Source organism: Lepidochelys kempii, chromosome 5 (assembly GCF_965140285.1).
Source record: "Lepidochelys kempii isolate rLepKem1 chromosome 5, rLepKem1.hap1, whole genome shotgun sequence".
Lineage (NCBI taxonomy): Eukaryota > Metazoa > Chordata > Testudines > Cheloniidae > Lepidochelys > Lepidochelys kempii.
The window spans coordinates 50,616,193-50,634,983 of NC_136384.1; the positions used below are offsets into that span (position 1 = coordinate 50,616,193).

At 41.6% G+C, this 18,791-nt stretch overlaps 1 protein-coding gene across 1 annotated transcript in view; it reads right to left on the reverse strand.

Annotated features, from left to right (window-relative positions):
* Positions 1-18,791, reverse strand: part of MAP1B (microtubule associated protein 1B) — a 97,658-nt gene that overhangs the window by 72,385 nt on the left and 6,482 nt on the right. The window lies entirely within an intron of this gene.

Below are 18,791 nucleotides of genomic sequence, written 5' to 3' on the forward strand. Positions count from 1 at the left end.
GGCAGGAACATTAAAGCGCTGCAGGGCTGCCGGGGGGGCGGGCGTGGGGGGGCGTGCCACAACATTAAAACACTGCCCCGGGAAAAAGATCATCCTTAAAGCACTCCCGTGCTTTAACATCCCTGCCTCTTTTGCCTCCCCTGTCGGTGGCCCTGCCGGTACGGACCCTACTAGCAGGGCTGCCAATGGGGGAGGCAAATGGGGCAGGGTATGGCCAATATGTTCCAGAAATTAAAAAAAGGCACATATTTCCAGAGACATGTGGCAGTGGTTAAAAGCATTTAACTCTCATGTGAAGTAAAGCTTTGTTAGATGACAGACAATATTTCACCAGCTTGCACTGTATGCTTGTATTATGCTTTGCATAAACATTTCACCTTCACAGGTTTATATCTAATGTAAATCTGCTGATTCATAGCCATCTCTACCAAAGCCCAAAATAAGGGGGAGACACACCATATTGGGCTTTCTGTTCAACAGAGGACCTTAACCCAGTATCACTGCATTATATTTTATATGTAATAATATTACAAACAAAATATAGAATGATCTCCAAAACCAATCCCCAAACTATGCATATGGGATTTATAAATTGGAATTCTTCAATAGTGGGCCAAATTCTGCTCTCATTTACATTGGTGTAAATCCAGAGTGATCCCACTGTAGTCAGTAAAATTACTCATTTACATTTGTGCAAATGGGAACAAAATTTGGACCAGTGACTGTAACTAATATAAGCATCTACCTACATGATTTTAAAGCAGAAGCAGACATCCATGCACAACTGTACATGCGCTTGCATCTGTGCATGCAAATCAGTTGAATGACTGTACAGGTAGGTATTTGCATGTGCATATTCCAGTTTTTGCATCTGATTGAAAGATCTGTCCATGCAAATCTGGGTAGGTGCACACTGAGTGTGCTGGACCTCAGTTCGTACATCTTAAAAATATCTGACCCGTAATATCTTGAGAGACTGAGTAACTCAGGGGCTTGGTGATAAGATACAGAGTCTTATCTCTGTGTTTTTTTTCAAACCAAAGAGAGATCTATCGTCATTACTTTTTGACAGCTGGTTGATGACTTATGCGAAGAGAGAGTTGGTGGTCTCAGTTTGAGTTCTAATGAAGAACGTACAATACAAACCATCTACATTGGCTTCATTCTTGGCCCTCTGAGCAGAAAAGTCCATTATATGAGGCTGAAGCAGGACATGAATAAATCCTTTTCCCCCTTACAAATGGACCTTCCAAGTCAAGGTTGATGCTGTTTGGCAGGGTAACATATCATGATAGCAGTTCTACCTATTTGGTGGGTAGTTAGGACTTGGGAGTGTCCTAACTAAATTCCAAGACTATCAGTATATCACGTTTTATGTGCACTGTGGTCACTAAAAATATAACTTTTGACACAATTTGATTTATACACACACACGCACACTTATTTTAGTTGTAATGCACTAAAAATGCTTAGTCAAACTAGTAGTATTCTCTTCAGCAAGTGACATGGGACTGTGTCCCTGGTGCTTCAGACATTTTCCTGTTTCTTTCAGAAAGGCACATCAAACATTGAGACGGGAGGAAAAAAACTGAATTATACTAAACTTGACAAGTGATTCGGAGCCTACTTGCTTAGAACTCACATCTTTAAATTTCATGCTGTGTTCTAAATTCAGCTGGGGGAGAGAAGGAAGCAGGAGTTCATGCCTTTTTGAAGTTGTTATAGTATAGCTTCTGGAGAGAAAAGTTCAGATCTTTCAAGATGCATTCTTACAACACAGAGAATATAATGTTTGCAAGACTTAATATGTATGCCCTCTGACATCTGTATTCATTCTCACACACACAGATTTTCAGAAGCACTCTTCTTTGGCCTTCCTCTGTTCCCACTGGCTCTTTAATGGAAGACAGTTAGGACAATACTGAACATTTTTGAAAATCTCTCTCTCTCCCCATGTGTTACACTGTCCAAATCCTGGTCCCTACTCATAACCCAACTAAATGAGCAGTGAGCAGGGGAACTACATGGAGAAGTTACAGGGGAGTTGAACCAGGCTATCTGCATCCACTAATGAAGCTGTAGAGACACAAAGTTTTTGACCATTCCATGTATCCAAGCAATCACAGACCCAACAGACTCACCTCCAGCATGCTCACAGATCACCATGGGCCTATGCTCCAAGGCACATGTGGGGCCAAGGTGCACAGTCTACCTATAAACTATATCCTGCCTCTCACACTGGTTACAATGCACTTGGGGACTGCTGCACTCCCACACTGCGGGATTTGTCCCTTTGATTCTACAGAACATTCCAAAGTAAAAGTATAGGCTATTGAAGTTCAGGTAAATGTTGATACAAAATATTTTACAGAGATATACATATCAAATTAAGTGCTAAAATCTACATACTTTATAAAAATGGATTATTATAGCTGGTATTTGTTCCAGTGTGTTTATTGTATTGTTACAGATAGAGAAATTGCCAATGCCATCTACTGGTGAAAAAGCAGAAATGAACGAAGTATCAGAGGGGTAACCATGCCAGTCTGTATCCACATAACAAGGAGGCCAGTGGCACCTTAAAGATTAACAGGTTTATTTGGGCATGCATCTGAAGAAATAGGTTTTTTACCCACAAAAGCTTAGGCCCAAATAAATCTGTTAGTCTTTACGGTGTCACTGGACTCTTCGTTGTTTTTGTAGAAATGAACATAATTTTCCAAATCACTATTTCTGAATAAAGACAGGCTGGATGACAATGAATAGTCTTTGTTCTGTTGTTCCTGTTAACAATTTTAAAACCGTTGAAAATGTGTAATTAAATGTTGGCCTTCTTATGTAGACTTTGTTTGGAGTAAATGTTAAAGTTACTACTGCCATATTAACAATGCTGGAATAAGTCAGGAGTTTGAAAGTATTATGAATTATATTTGAAGACGCGAGAGAAAATTTGTATAGGCTTTCTTGTTAGCCTTTTGTTCTTACTTATTTTTCCTCTTTATTATTAAATTTCAACAAACTACACACAAGAGTTCTTAGGACGTTTTGTGCTAATATTCGAAGTGAAAACCTTTGGCATACAAATCTGTAACACTTTAAAGCAGCAATGTCCAACTGTGAATGTGTTTGTTAACTATAAAAAGAAAAGGAGTACTTGTGGCACCTTAGAGACTAACCATGACCACAAATAGCCATCTGGTGGCAGAATATATGTACACTGAACAGCTTAAAATAGTTCTTTTTGACACAAATACAACAGAAATGCAAATTTATTTAAACCCACCCTGATGGTAGTTTGATCCTGAATATATGGTTTGAGCAATTTAATAAATTTATCTTCATCTTATTCTTAGCCTTGGCTACATATGGGGTATTTAACATCTCTAGTCAGCAACTAAAACAAGTTATCACAACTGAACAAAGCTACTCTCGTTTGACCCTGGTCATGCAGTATGCTCTGAGGAGTGCCCCCATCCCTGCAACTGATGAGTCACGTACTAGATTGAGTAAGTGATACAGGAAGTGCTAGAAGTTGGTAGGATTCAAAGAGACACAGATAGAATTAGAGTCCTGGGTATCAACAGATGGCATGTTAGGGAATGTTCAATGACAGAGAGACCCAGAGTGCCCAAGAGGGAAAGAAAATCTGAAGAAAGTTGCTTGGAAGGGTAAAGTGGACATTTTAAACTTCTAATGTTTAGAGCAGCAGAGGTGAAGCCAAAATCAGTAGCAGTGTCTGAGCAGATGTGAGCAGGAAAATTAGACCTCAGCCAGCAGATTACCTCTAGATTCAAATTGGACAAAGGTGAAAGACAAAGGAGCTGGAGGGCAGGTCTGACATATATCAAGAGAGGTAAGAACTGTAGAAGTTAAGATTTAATAAGGATGGATCCATCTGTTCCACATCTTAAAAACATAAATCTTCTGAAAAACAAAGGAGGAGTAGTGTCATGGAGAGAAAACAGGCTAGAGTTTGAATGCAGATAAAGGATATACAGAAACACTTCCTTGTGGTCAAATGCAAAAGTAAGGACTAACTAATGGACCAGACATTAAGGAGATTGAATCTGAAGAGGACGGGAATAGTGAAGGGACTTGATGGAGCAGTATGATACTGTGCTGTATACTTAAGACATACAATACAGTATAACCCTCTGATAGCAAAGAATTTTATTTCCCCTAACACGGATTTCATTATAAAGAGGGCAGCTTTATTACTAATTGTAGTTTTCAATGGCATAAACAATGTACATGGTGAAAAGCAAACACAAAAGAAGTCAGCATCTCTATTCTAAAGAGCTTACCCTTCAGAGAAAAGGAGGCCCTCCTTCTCACTGCCAGTAAGGACCCAGCAGTTTCAGAAGCACCTGTACCTGTAAATGCCTTCAGGAAGGACATATAATCATTCACATTGCAGGATAGCTGTAGGAAACAAACATCTCTTCAATCCTACAGCAATACTGGGCTTACTTCTTCTCAGTCTCCACCACTGTTCCCTCTAAGCTGTGCGCGTGTGCACACAGATCCTGAACCCCGCGCACAGGGCGAAACACTGCGTGCACAAAATTTTGCACAGAAGCACAACAATTTGCACACACGGCCTGTCAAAAATTAGAGGGAACATTGGTCTCCACTAGCATAGATGCAGCAAGACTGGGAACCAAGGGTTTCTCCTTTCTCTTCCCTCCTAACGCCTGTCTACAGTAGTTCAGCAGCACCAGCGTTAATAGCTTTGGAAGCTCTAATGTAAACATACCACCATCGTTTTAAGCACTGTACCATCTGACCTGATCAGGCAAGATCTACTTACACCACCCCTAAAATGATGGCAGCAGACAATGACCCATCTACATGAAGGCTCCCAAATTGCTAACACTGGTGGAGCTGAACCAGTGATAGCAATGGTGGGAAATGTTTTTCAAAATTTCACTATTATAGACAAAACTGACTTTCTTTCTCCGCTCATCAAGAGCAGAAAAGGATGGGGAGAGGATAAGTGGTGCCTTCTAATGGGATTTACCGCTAACTAGCGGGCAATAATTGCTGTATTAGAATAGTATTAACACAGCAAAAGATCAATGTAAGCCCAAAGAATCTTCAGTATGGTTTTTTGTACATGGGGGTCTTCTTTGAAAAAATTTTCATTACTGCTAACAATGGTGCAGCTCTATGGGTGGCAGTTATGGTGGAAGCGCTTGACAACATGCCACTGGACAATGACATGTCATTTAGCCTTCCTCTGAAATAAAAAATAATAAAGGAGGAATAAAATAAAGAGAAAAATAAGAATGTGTGGAATTTAGAGTAAGTGCAAGTCAGACCGCACTCTTGAAAACATAACAGCAGTATTAAAGCCACCAACATTAGTACATCATATTCTCCAGTGTGCCTCCTTCAGACATAACCTTCTACTTTGAAAAGGGAGAGGGGAAAGAAAAGACAACATGACTAAAGAGAAAGAAAGGGGGTAATGTGGACTACATGGTCACTCAGTGAAACAGCATTCTGTGTCTTTCACTTTATACCATGGAAGAAAGAATTCAGGGTAATCCCTGCCTTTTGCTATTTAAAAATCAAGGAAGAGTACCAATTTTAAAAATGAAAATACCTCCACCATACCATTAAATTTCTAGCACCAGATGTTTCAGGTGGGCCTGAAACAAAGTCGGAGGATTCAGGTTATTTCATAGGTACCACACAAGTGTCCTCTGACATCAGAAGGACTAAAGATGAAAGCTAAGGAATGGACTCAAATAAAAGGACCAAAGCTAAAAGCTGGTAACATGTTGTACAACATAGCAAATAGCAAAACTGTAGAGATTTATTAAGAAATTGCCAACACTTGCAGAACATTTTCCTTCAGGTTTGCTGCAAGACCAACGTGTGGGCCAGATTCTGCTCTCATTTACACCAGTGTAAGCCATGAATAGAGTTACACAAGTGTAAAATTAGTGGGAGATCAGAATCAAGCCCCATTAAGCAACTATTGCTACAGTGTATGCTTGCCCATATTGTTCAGCATACTGAAGAGCAAGTTTATGTTACTGTTTATGGAAATACAGATTTTAGAGAAATGCTTTTGTCCCATCTCCTCTGTAACTGATAGTAAAGGGTTATCGAGCACATGCTCCTATTAATAGAGCAGGTAATTGGGTTTTTCCCCACTGCAGCAAGGCAACAATTGCTTCTCTCACAGATGAATATAACCACATTCTCCTATTTAACATAAAATGAAAATGTCGGCAGGGTCTCCTTCCACATGATGATCCCCTACTTGACATGCAATGACATTATCCCACTGAAGCTGGAGACAAATTGTAATTCCTCTTGTAATTACAGGCTTTAATGGAGAGAGGAGATGGTTAGATGCAGAGCAACTATTCCCATCAGAGATTCTTTGGGGATACAAATGGTGCAGTCACAAACTGTTTATGCAATTGAGGGATCATGTTGTGATTCAACTCAAAAGAGAAAGGAATCAAAGAATCACAGCTAAGAATTTTAAAGGGTCACATGAATACTACACAGGCTCCATTTTGATTGTTTTTGAATGACTTCTCTATTTTTTCCTGGTGTTCCATTTAAATAAGAGATTTGTTTTTCAGGAGACACAGAAGGTAGGCTTGGAGCCCAAGGCAAAAAAAAATATTTAAAGTTTTCTAAAAAATAACAGTGACTGGAAAATATTTTTAGTTTAATTGTCAGCTTCAGTAATACCATTAGCAAAAATACAAATAAAAGATCAAAACAAATTTTTTTGAATGCGTTTAATGTTCAAAATCCAGATTAGGTATTGAAGAATATTTAAAATCTTTTAACTCATATGAACTTTCAGAATCTGAGCTGGTAAGTGGTAATGATGTCTTAAAAAATGTTAGTAGACCCAGACAAATGAGTATGAGTAACACCACTGGATTAGTAGATTGCTACAAGTATTAAATCCTGTCTGCAGACTCATTTGAGGACACAGACTTTCTCTCTTTAATGTACCTTTCAAACAACTGAAAAAGTGAATACATAGTGTTAGTCCGATTAACAATTATCTCCATCAGAAAGACTGACAAAACAGACAATTAGTACTTTTTTTTTTTTTTAATTTAGCAGGTCAGATATATATCACTAAAATTACACAGCATAAGAACAGACGGCTGGCTCCTAATGTGTGAATCCTGCAAGCTACTGAATGCCAAAAATTCAGTAGAACTGAGATGGTTCTTCTGTGTGGGTGGGGTGTGAGGCAGTTGCCAGAATCAGAGAGACCACATGGTCTCTGCTGAAATGCAGAGGGGGGAGTTGTGATTGCACCAGGGAAGCTCTGGGAATACAGCCATTGGATCCACTATACCAGAGGTTCTCAAACTGGGGGTCGACACCCATGAGGGGGTCATAAAGTAATTATGGGGGGGGTCACGAGCCGTCAGCCTCCACCCAAAACCCTACTTTGCCTCCAGCATTTATAATGGTGTTAAATATATTTTAAAGTGTTTTTAATTTAGAAGGGGGGTAGGTCGCTATCAAAGGCTTGCTATGTGAAAGGGGTCACCAGTACAAAAGTTTGAGAACTACTGAACTATACAGATCCGCTGACTATACATAAAGGAGGGTTTGCAGCATAGCTACTATAAGCAGGGGCTATTGCAAGGTGTGGAGTAACAGGCAGGTTGAGGCATGAAAGGTTTCTGTCCCCAGCACAAATATTGTGTAGTCAGGCTTTAAGGACAAAAATTTTCACACCACCAGTATTGCCAACCCCAAAAGTTCAAACAACTTAAGTCAGACAGGCCACCCTAAAAAAAAAAAAACAACAAAACACAAGATTAAATCAGAGGTTTTGTGTCTGTCTTCTGGTTTTTGAACCCCGCCCCCCTTTATGGATGTGAAAATTAAGAGTGTTGCAACTCTTAAAGTGAGTAAGACAATTTTAACCTCTGCTGCAGGATCTCTTGCTAGAGGACCCAATCAAGATTGGGGCCCCTTTGTTCTAGATCAGAGGTGGGCAAACTATGGCCCACAGGACACAACTGTCCTGCCCAGTCCTTCAGCTCCCCACCAGGGAGACTTGCCCCAGGCCCCTTCCCTGCTGTTCCCCCTCCCCTGCAGCCTCAGCTCACTGCTCTGCTGGCGCAATGCTCTGGGCAGCGAGCTCCTGGGGCAGCGTAGCTGCAGAGCCCAGCCTAACCCGGTGCTCTGTGCTGCGTGGCGCGGCTGCCTGTCCTGGTGGAGCCGCGCCACCAGTGCGGTAAGGAGGCAGGGAGCAGGGGGTGGATAGAGGGCAGGGAAGTTCGGGGATGGTGGTCATGGGGCAGATAGGGGTCGGGGCAGTCAGAGGGTGGGAAACCGGGGGGTTGAATGGGGCAGCGGGGGGCAGTCAGGAGACAGGGAGAAGGGGTGGTTGGATGTGGCAGGGGTCCCGGGGGGGCTGTCAGGAAGGAGGGGGGGGTTGGATAGGGCGGCAGGGGGTAGTCAGGGGGCGAGAAGCAGGGGGTCAGATGGGGGCAGGGGCCAGGCTATGCCTGGCTGTTTGGAGAGGCACAGCCTACCCTAACTGGCCCTCCATACAATTTCAGAAACCTGATGCGGCCCTCAGGCCAAAAAGTTTACCTGCCCCTGTTCTAGATCCTATTCAAGCACAATAAGAAAGGGTCTCTGTTTCAGGGTCTGCAGCTCTCAAATCTTGGTCCACAGGGAACTTAGGAGCCAGTAAATTCCAACCTGTTACACAGTGACCTGCTAAAAGTTGCCAGAACTAGAAGCTGAAATCCGACAGAGGACTCCTGTCCTGGGATCTGACTGGCAGAATTCTGTGGGTCCTGATTGGATTCCCTGCTTGTATTTAAACCAAGCTCAGGAACAAGAAGCTGTCCATGCAGCTGGGTTTCTTTCCCCTGCTTAGAGCTGCTTCCCTTGCATTACCTGCTCTTATTGCCTGCCTCTGATCTCCCGGTAACCCAATCCTGCCTGCCTCCTGACACCTGACTCTCAGTTTGCCCTTTGCCATATCTCAGACTCTGATCTACTCATATATAATCCAGCCTAACTCTCAACTCCTGCTCCAACCACTTGGTCAGACCACCCATGACACTCTGCCCTGAAAAGCTTTCACTTTAGTGCAAAGCATAGTGAGGGGTTTGTGACATGAGATCCCTGGATTTCAGAGCCCAGGCTCCAGCCAGAGCAGGAATGTCTACACTGCTATTTTTAACTCTGTAGTATGAGCCCAATTCAGTTGATGCAGGCTGAGATTTGCAGCCGCAGGGTTTTTTTGCTGTGGACATACCCTTACAGAACTGAGTTCTAGTCCCAACTTTACTTGAACTTATACTGTCTAAATCCTGACCAGTGAAATGCGTGAATGATAGTTACCCCTTAAGGTAGCAACATGAGACCTTGGCTCATAATAAGGTCTGTGAAGTGCACAGAAATATTAACAACAGTCTCCTGATGGGCCTGCAGTTTAGTGCACCTTCCAGGAACTAGAGGCCCTGTCTGATTTTGACTCCACAAAATTTATATGATGGCTGGAGCTTTTCACATCACTGAGAGACTGAAAACAGCAGCAGCCAAAATTGCATTTCTCTCAATGAATTTGAGAGAGCAGCCAACATTGCGCATAACTAACTGTACAGGCAGAACTGGTATAGTTAACAGCCACATAGGTTCTGCACCTGCTCCTATTGAAGTCAATGACAAAACTCCTATTGACTACAATGGTAGCAGATTTGGCTTTCTTTATACTATTGTACATACATAGGAAGGCTTTTCACTGGAAACGAAGTGTCATTTCATTTGACTAATAGGGAAATACAATTTCCTTTTTCCCCTCCTTTCAGGTTGTCATGAGATCAAGTACTTATTTTACCCTTAAAAATGGTAGAAAATATTTGGTCTATAACAGTGGTCACCAACCTGTAGATCACCATCGACTGGTCGATCCTGGAGCCTACCAGTCGATCATGATCTCCGGCCGCTAAAAGTCTGGCAGTGCAGTGGGGCTAAGGCATGCTCCCTGCCTGCCCTGGCCCCACGCCGCACCCGGAAGCGGCCAGGATGCCCCCATGGCCCCTGGAGGGGTGGAAGGGGGCAGAGGTCTCTGTGCGCTGCTTCTGCCTCCAAGCACCACCTCTGCAGCTCCCATTGGCCGGGAACGGGGAACTGTGGCCAATGGGAGCTGTGGGGTGGGGGGTGTGTGCTTACAGGCAGGAACAGTGCATGGAGAGCCCTGTCCCACACCCCCCGGGGTTGTGGGGGCATGCTGGCCACTTCCGGGAGTGGCATGGGGCAGGGGCAGGCAGGAAGCCTGCCTTAGCTCTGCTGCGCCACTGACCAGGCGCCACCTGAGGTAAGTGCTGCAAAGCGGGAGCCCACATCCCAATCCCCAACCCTGAGCCCTCTCCTGGAGCCAGCACCCCAAGCCTCTACCACAGCCCTGAGCCCCTTCCCAGAGCCAGCACCCCAAACCCCCCTCCAGCACCCTGACCCCCCTCCTGGATCACACACCCCATACTGCCTCCTGCACCTCAACACTCTACCCCAACCTGGAGCCCCCTCCTGCACTCAAACTCCCTCTGACAGCTTGCACCCCTCACCCCCTCTAGCACCCTAACCCCTTGCCCCAGGTTCAACCCAGAGCCCCTTCCATACTCTGAACCCCTCAGCCCCAGCCCAGAGAAAGTGAGTGAGGGTGGGGGAGAGCGAGCAATGGAGGAATGGAGTGAGCGGGGCAGGGTAGATCCTGGGTTGCATTTAAATTCAAAAAGTGATCTTGTGCGTAAAAAGGTTGGAGACCACTGGTCTGTAATAATTCTGAACCGTTAGGGCCTGATCCAAAGCCCACTGAAGCCAATGGGAATCTTTCCATCTATTTCAATGGACTTTGGATCAAGCCCTTTATCATTATAGATACTGAACAGAAACCATTAATATTCAGCTCCACCTTTCCCAGCAACTTACTCATCAAAAGGTTGATAAATTGTAGGTGAAAGTAGATGGAGAAAATCTAGATAGTGAAATAAAAGATAAATCATAGAAAGAGAACATAAAAGCCAACATTTAAACAACGTTGGCTATGACCACCAGAAAGCAGATGACAAACGACAGTGACAGCCTAGTTACAGACTTATAACAATTCCAGAAAAGAAGACATGAAAATCAGACAAAGGTCATGTGCTAATAACACTAAACAAAGGCCAATAATGAGAGGACACTGGAAATGAATACCGAAACAAAGATCAATAGGAGCCATAATAAAGGTGGCAACCAAAAATAACTAAGAGTCTAGAAAGAAGCAACTGAATGAAGAGAAATATGGAGAGTAATTACTGTATTCCCTCAGCAAAAATCTTGGGAATGCACAGCTAAGGTTGATCACGTCTCCCCCAAAAGCAACAAGAAACCCAACATAAATATTAACAATGGGAATTTAAATGATCTAAAACAGCGGTTCTCAAACTTCATTGCACCGCGACCCCCTTCTGACAACAAAAACTACTCAACTCCGGGGGGTGGAGGGTCTGGATACACAAAGCCTGAGCCTGCCCAAGCCTCACCACCCCAGGTGGGGGGGGGGAAATGGGGAGAGGGCCGAAGCCCCAGGGATTCAGCCCCAGGTAGGGGGCCTGTAACCTGAGCCCCGCCGCACAGGACTTGGGCTTTCGCGCCGGGCAGTGGGGTCAGGCTTCAGCTTTGGCCCCAGACAGTGGGGCTCAGGCTTCAGCCCCAGCAAGTTTAAGTCAGCCCTGGCAACCCCATTAAAATGGGGTTGCGACCCACAGTTTGAGAACCGCTGATCTAAAAGGAAATTCTCAGTTAAGGCTCACCTAACCCTACACTGCTGCCCCCCCTCCACATACAAGCCAAGACCAGTTTCCATAGCAAAGGGAGAGTTCTATAATAACATGCTAATTTTATCTACTTGTGATGCAAGGCATTTAAAAATAAACTTCTCAGTACTATTGCTGATTCACTTTAGCAGCTTAATATCAGCATGTACTGGTGTTTTAGCAGTAATATAAATTCATGTTAATTGTCTTTGAGATCATGCCTAAAAAAACCAGAAGTGTCAAGTTATTCAAGAATGATTGTCACATCAGTGCAACAACTGACTCACTGAGCAAATAAAATCACTTAGTAGCACACTTCTGGAATTTTGATTACCACTAAAAGGAAGAGAGTTTAAGTAATTCATATCTATTCCCGTAGACAGACATTTTAGGTATTTTACTTGTAATCCTTTATTGATCTATGGAAATCTTTGTACACTACAAAATAAAGCTAATTATACTTTATGAAATCATGGCATTTATTTCCTGCATGAGGGATCCTTTTTCACCTTTGTTTAAGATGTCTGCAATCCCCTACCTCAGCCCTACTCTGTAGTGAGAGACAGTGACTCTACTGTGAAGTTGCTAGCAGCAACACTCCTACAGGAAACACCAATCACAGATCCAGCAGCATGAATCAGCTTAATTCTCCACTTGAGCTCTCTCTGCCTCCATTTTCTTTCTTCCAAGTAGCAACCACTTTATAGCACAAAAACAAATCTTTTAGCCAACTGGAGATAAACTCTCCAAATATATACCAAGCTAATTGGATTCCCCCCAGATAGTTATTCAAGGTACAGAAGTCTCTGGTAGGTTAAGAATCATATTTATAGACTAGCCCTGAGCTTGTTAACATGCCAGATTACTTGCATTTTGAAGATGAATGTATCTAAGTGTTTAGAGACATTGCTTAGTGCTTAGATATGGACAGTGCTCTCCATTTCTCTGCATAGAGCACAATATACTAGACAGATATTACAGTATAGACACACCTAGTGCCAGATGATGATCCCAGTTACTCTTGTTTATGCTGGTGTAAATGAGATCCAAATGTAGGCCAGGATATTTTAACTTTAAAAAAAATAAAACTTTGCTGAAAGTAGAGTTAAAAAACAACATTAACACAACATTTTATCAGTAATTTTGGGGATCTGATCTTACAAAGCATTAGAACAGATTCTAAACTGGTATAAATTGGCATAGCTCTAATTAAGTCAGTGGGCGCTACACTATTTACACTAACTGAGGATCTGACACATTGTATTTCTAACGAACATAGATATGGTCTCAGTATTGGAGATGTGAATATTTATTTAACATTAAATGAGAAACATTGTACTGACTCTCTTTTAATCACATATTTCTGTAGAAGTATTAATGGCTAAAATGCAATGCACAAATTCTCCATTACAAGACTAAAAGGTACTTATGTCATTTTAATTAAAAATCTACACATAGTATTCAGTCGAAGGCACTAAGATTTATATGCAACAACTCAACAAGTATAATTAAAAATAAAAAGGTATATGTGGTATGTTGTGTGTATTTTAACACAAGAAAAGCAGGACATCTCTGAGAGCGACCTTTATAGATTAAACATCTGTGCCATGTTATATTACAAGACAGCATTTGGCAGAAAGTTTATATTTAAAAGTGCGGTGCAAACAATGCCTATGCAGCAACATCCGCTTCGAGAAAGTTTCTTCAAATATCTTACAAAAGTAATACAAATTAAAATAAAGCAGATGAATTCAAATGGGCATGTATGTGGTTGCATGTCTCTCTATAGCTATGTATTTTGTACGTGCACACACTTCTCCACAGAGACAAAGGAGAGAGAAGGAAAAAAAAGCCAGTGGCACAGAAAGAACCAGGAGGGGGGGCACGGACAAGAACCCTAGACACGTTTGTCAGTCAACTGAGACTCTCAACCACCACACTGAGAACCTGCAGACTAAACTGGATTATCACCTTTTATTCTTTCTATTTCTAAATGTGCTACTCTAGTCACAGAAACAATGCGTTTTGGGTAGAATTTACCCTACTACAGAAGGCCCAAGGCAAGGCCCTCCTCACTGTAAGTCTCAAGATGTAGGTGGAGATATGGATGAAATGGCTACCAACAAGACCTCCACTTCCGCTCTACATCAGCGAGCTCCTGCCTGGTATTGAATAGGCAAACACATGTTCATTCGGGGCAAACCAGGAAAGGAGACAATAGGAACTGTTCTACACACAAACCTTGCACTGGTTTAGCTGAAATGGATTGTATTTGGACAAGGCCTAGAATCCACACTGATCCAGTGGCTGGAAGCCTCTGTGTAGGAGGCAGAGGGGCAGATGAACATCTGTGGAGGGCCTGACTGAATGAAGGCGAATATATTCCATCACCCTCATCCCACACTGATTCCCTGCACAAAGCCTATTTACTCTTGCTTCGTGTAAGAAGAATTTCACCTATTATGCACTTGAAAAATAAATTTTAAATTTAAAAAGGATTAACAAATTGTTTAAAAGTAGCTTCATTTTAAAATAAAACACCATTCAGTACTTTTCCACCCTCATCTCAGCATGACACACAAACCGTTGCGTGTGTGAGATTTTCTCTTCTTTTCAAGTTTACTTCAAAATATGATGGAAATTATCAGTTCATGATGGAGAAAACAAAGAAGTATGCACTGGAGTATTCATTTTAAGTAGTGTTCCTTGTTGTCTTGGCAACCATTTTATTAGCTTTGCTATTCATTTTTCACCAGGACCTGACATCATCAGTGCAAGATTTTTTATTAAGGGGCCTGCTAACTCAGCTACTGCATAAGCCATAGCAAAGGGCCTGTTAGCATTTCCATTCGAAACCCCATTTCTGAGGGCAGGATATATTGTCTTTTTAAAGTACTATTCTGGCTATAACTGAGTATACAGAACACCAGCAAGTGAATTTATTCTTTTATAACATTTAAAAAATATATATATGTTGGGAATTAATTCTATTCCCATTGATATCAATGGGAGTTTTGCCATTCACTGCAGTGGGAGCAAAATTAGGCCTCAAATTAACTCATTCCTCAGATATACAAATGTAAAAAGTAAGGATGCTCAGGAAAGGCATATTCTCTTCAGTGCCTCATAGACTTTAAAGTTCAGAAAGGACCATTATGATCATCTAGTCTGACCTCCTACACAACGCAGGCCACAGAATCTCACCCACCCACTTCTGTAACAAACCCCTGACCTATGTCTGAGCTACTGAAGTCCTCAACTCATGGTTTAAAGACTTCAAGGTGCAGAGAATCCTCCAGCAAGTGACCTGTGCCCCATGCTGCAGAGGAAGGTGAAAAACCCCCAAGGCCTCTGCCAATCTCCCTTGGAGGAAAATTCCTTCCCGACCCCAAATATGGTGATCATCTAAACCCTGAGCATGTGGGCAAGACTCACCAACCAGATACCCAGGAAAGAATTCTCTGTAGTAACTCAGATCCCACCCTATCTAGCATCCCATCACAGGCCATTGGGCATATTTACCGCTAATAGTCAAAGATCAATTAATTGCCAAAATTAGGCTATCCCATCATACCATCCCCTCAATAAACTTAGTCTTGAAGCCAGATAGGTCTTTTGCCTCCACTGCTCCCCTTGGAAGGCTATTCCAGAACTTCACTCCTCTGATGGTTAGAAACCTTTGTCTAATTTCAAGTCTAAACTTCCTGATGGCCAGTTTATATCCATTTGTTCTTGTGTCCACATGGTACTGAGCACCTTATGAGTGTGACTCCCCCCTCCATCATACCATCATTTGGAGTAACATACCCTGTTTGCAGTGTTGCTTTGCATAGCCTTTGAATTGCTGTGAAAGGTGCGGGGAAACTTATTACTCTTGCCTCTGTCACTGTGCAGCCATGCAGGGACTGCACAAAATTATTGTTACACATTTATATTGTGGTAGCACCTAGAGGGCCTCCACCAGGTGAAGGACCCCATTGTGCTAAGCTCTACACAAACATTAGTAAAGACAGTCCCTACCCCCAAAAGTTTATCTGGCTTTATGTTTGGGTCACACTAAGGGCTTGGTTTTAAACAGGCAAAAGCAGGGAGTTTCAAAATTAAAGGTGACATTTATTATTTAACTATACCCCCACCTTACATATGATGGGCACTACTGGAATCTCATCAGGTTGATTTTTTTTTTCCCCATGATGAACATTGTATATTCGTTTTACTGAACATGAGTCTTAGCTACCCGGATTTTCCAAGATGAGGAGAAATTTAGTCGGTTTTACACTTCACGCAAAATGTTAACTCTGTTGTGAAATCAATGTTAATTTAATTTCAATCCAGGCTCAGAAATTTCAACAGAAATCAGTTACTTTGACATTTTATTCAAAAAGGGCTCCAAAAAAGGCCTCCTTTTCATGGCACAAAATGGAAAGCACAATGGAGTCTCACATGGGTTCAGTACCAAGGCACTAAGGATAAAGCCCAAAATTTTGTTCTCGGTTCTGTTAAGAGGGATGTCACTGAGGTCAATGGGAGTCTTATACAAGCATCTGGGGGTAGAATTTGACCTAGAGTGCCATCTTCACTTCTGAATTTCCTCACTTTTTCAGGTTTAAGACAGATTCTTTCATGCCTTTGAACACAGATTTGTGTGTCTTATTGTAAAGACTGAGCAGTACTAGAAAACACATTCATTACTGCTTGTCATAGAGATGGTGATGAATTCAAGTCACATACAATTAAGCTGTAATTCTACACAATGACAGACTAAACAGGCAAGTCTAGACAAAAAAGGCTGCTAAAAATACAATTCCTAGAGAATATTTCCTAGACAATTTTATAATCTTTCCATTGAAAAATAGTGTATAATCCTCTATCATTTACAAAAAAGAAGAAAGATTTGCTTGGTTTTAATTCATGTAAACCTATCAAAAAATAATGTCCCAAGTTAAGCCCATTTAACAGAACTTCCTGAAAATCTGAAATGCATGGTCATGTTTTTGCTAAAATAAAGGCAAAGAAGTTTTTAGCTGAAATCTTAAATTAGACATTTACAAATTAAATTTTAGGTGTAATGTACAGTTCCACCCTCAGGGTCAAATCCTGCTCGTCATACTCAAGTACTCTCAAAGAAACAAAAGGGAAACTTGTGTGACTAAACAGCTAAATTTGGTTCATGATCAATGAAATTTAAACCAAATTGTAAGATATGTACTTTGGATCTGATCCTGCTTCCATGAAAGTCAATAATGGCAAGACCAGGACCTAGATGTTCAAAAATTTTTGGACTTTTCCCCTTGGCCTGTGAAACAGCAGAACAGATTAAAAAAAAATATGGTGTTCTAAATCTGACCAAATGTGCATAGACTTTGCCACCAGTCTGTTTATTAGAGACAAATGGTGTAACGAATGCTGCTCAAAATTACAGAAAAAGCTTCAGTGTGTTATCCAAGATGACAGGGTGAATACTGCAAGAATAATCTGAATCTCTTTGTTACAATTTGTGATACTGACTCTAGGAATCTGCTGTAGCAGCATTTCATAGCCATCCCAACCATGCTCATGACCGGTAATTTTAATGTTATTTAGTCAATATTATGCTGCATTAGTTGTTATGCTTACATCCACAAATATTTCACCAGTGAAAACAACCTAAATTCCTTTGAGAAGACTGCATAGTATTAATTAAAATCTAATGTTGATTGTACACATGCCTAAACTCAAGATTTGTTTAAAAAAAAAAAGTTAGAAAAAACTTACCAATCATCAGATTCCCATGAAATGACAGAAGTCAATTCTGTATGATTCACAACAAACTATAAAATTAATTTTTATTGGTACAAATCCTCAACTGAAAAGCAGGCTTTCAGAGAAGTCAGAAGAGAAGATTTAGGTCTCATGCCTCCCATAAGAGTCCACAGTCCCCATGAAAGTGAAAGAAAAGTGTTTCCTCAACCATTCAAAGCAGGGGAGTGGAAAATTCTATCTGAGCAACTCAAACAACACTATACAAGCCATGTTCACAGAACAGGAATTATACCAATTCTGAAGGGCTTTATCATACTGCAAAATTAGCAGTTTAGGTGCAGTCATAGTTCAAAATAGGGGAAAAGAAAAAGCTGACTTGTAGGGGGAGAAGAAATTAACTTGACTGAACAATGAATCCCAGAGTAAGCCAGATAACATGCACTCCCCTGCATGTCCATATGTAGTCCTCCCTTTCTGTATAACAAGAGGGTGGCCAGGGGCCATTTCTGTAGCAGTGCCCCTCCATCATACCCAAAGGCCACAGAAGGCCCTCCAAAACAGTCTGAGGTGCTGTGTGCGAGGGGGATGGATTTGAGATTAAAAGGGGCAGGGCCCTCTCCCTGTCCCCAACCAACTATGGGGAATCAGCTGAAAGTTATATTAATCTTTAAATTACAAATATTCCATTCTGTGGAACTGGTGCTGATGCACAGGTCTTCTACTGGATTCCCCTGAGGTTTACGTAGATCTCAGGGGATCTGTGGTTTCTGGTGGCTGAAAACCCTTTTCATTAACTGAGGGATGGGGTGTAACCTTGTTTAAAGTAAGTTTAAAGACAGTAATTTGCTGAACAGAGCCTGCTCTGATGCAAAGAAATACCTGAACTTCATGAGAAAGCAAAAGCTTCTTACTCGTTCATTCTCAAAAAAGACCTCCAGTCTCCAGGGCTGTTAATCGGTCACTTTACCTTAAGGAAAACAACCACTCATTCAAATAATGAATATTGCCTGAACCTCAGCAGCACCCAAATATCAATATATAATGAAGTTGAACATAGCGTTGAACATGCAACATACCTAAAGCATAAGTTTTAGTTTGCGTACCTTAAAAAGTACTACCAAATATATTGCGTCAGATATCTGAATATTTTGACAAAAGAATATTATGTCTGAAGCTTCTTTTTTTTTTTTTAAATAGAGAAAATCATCCTGTGTCAGAGACTAAAAACTA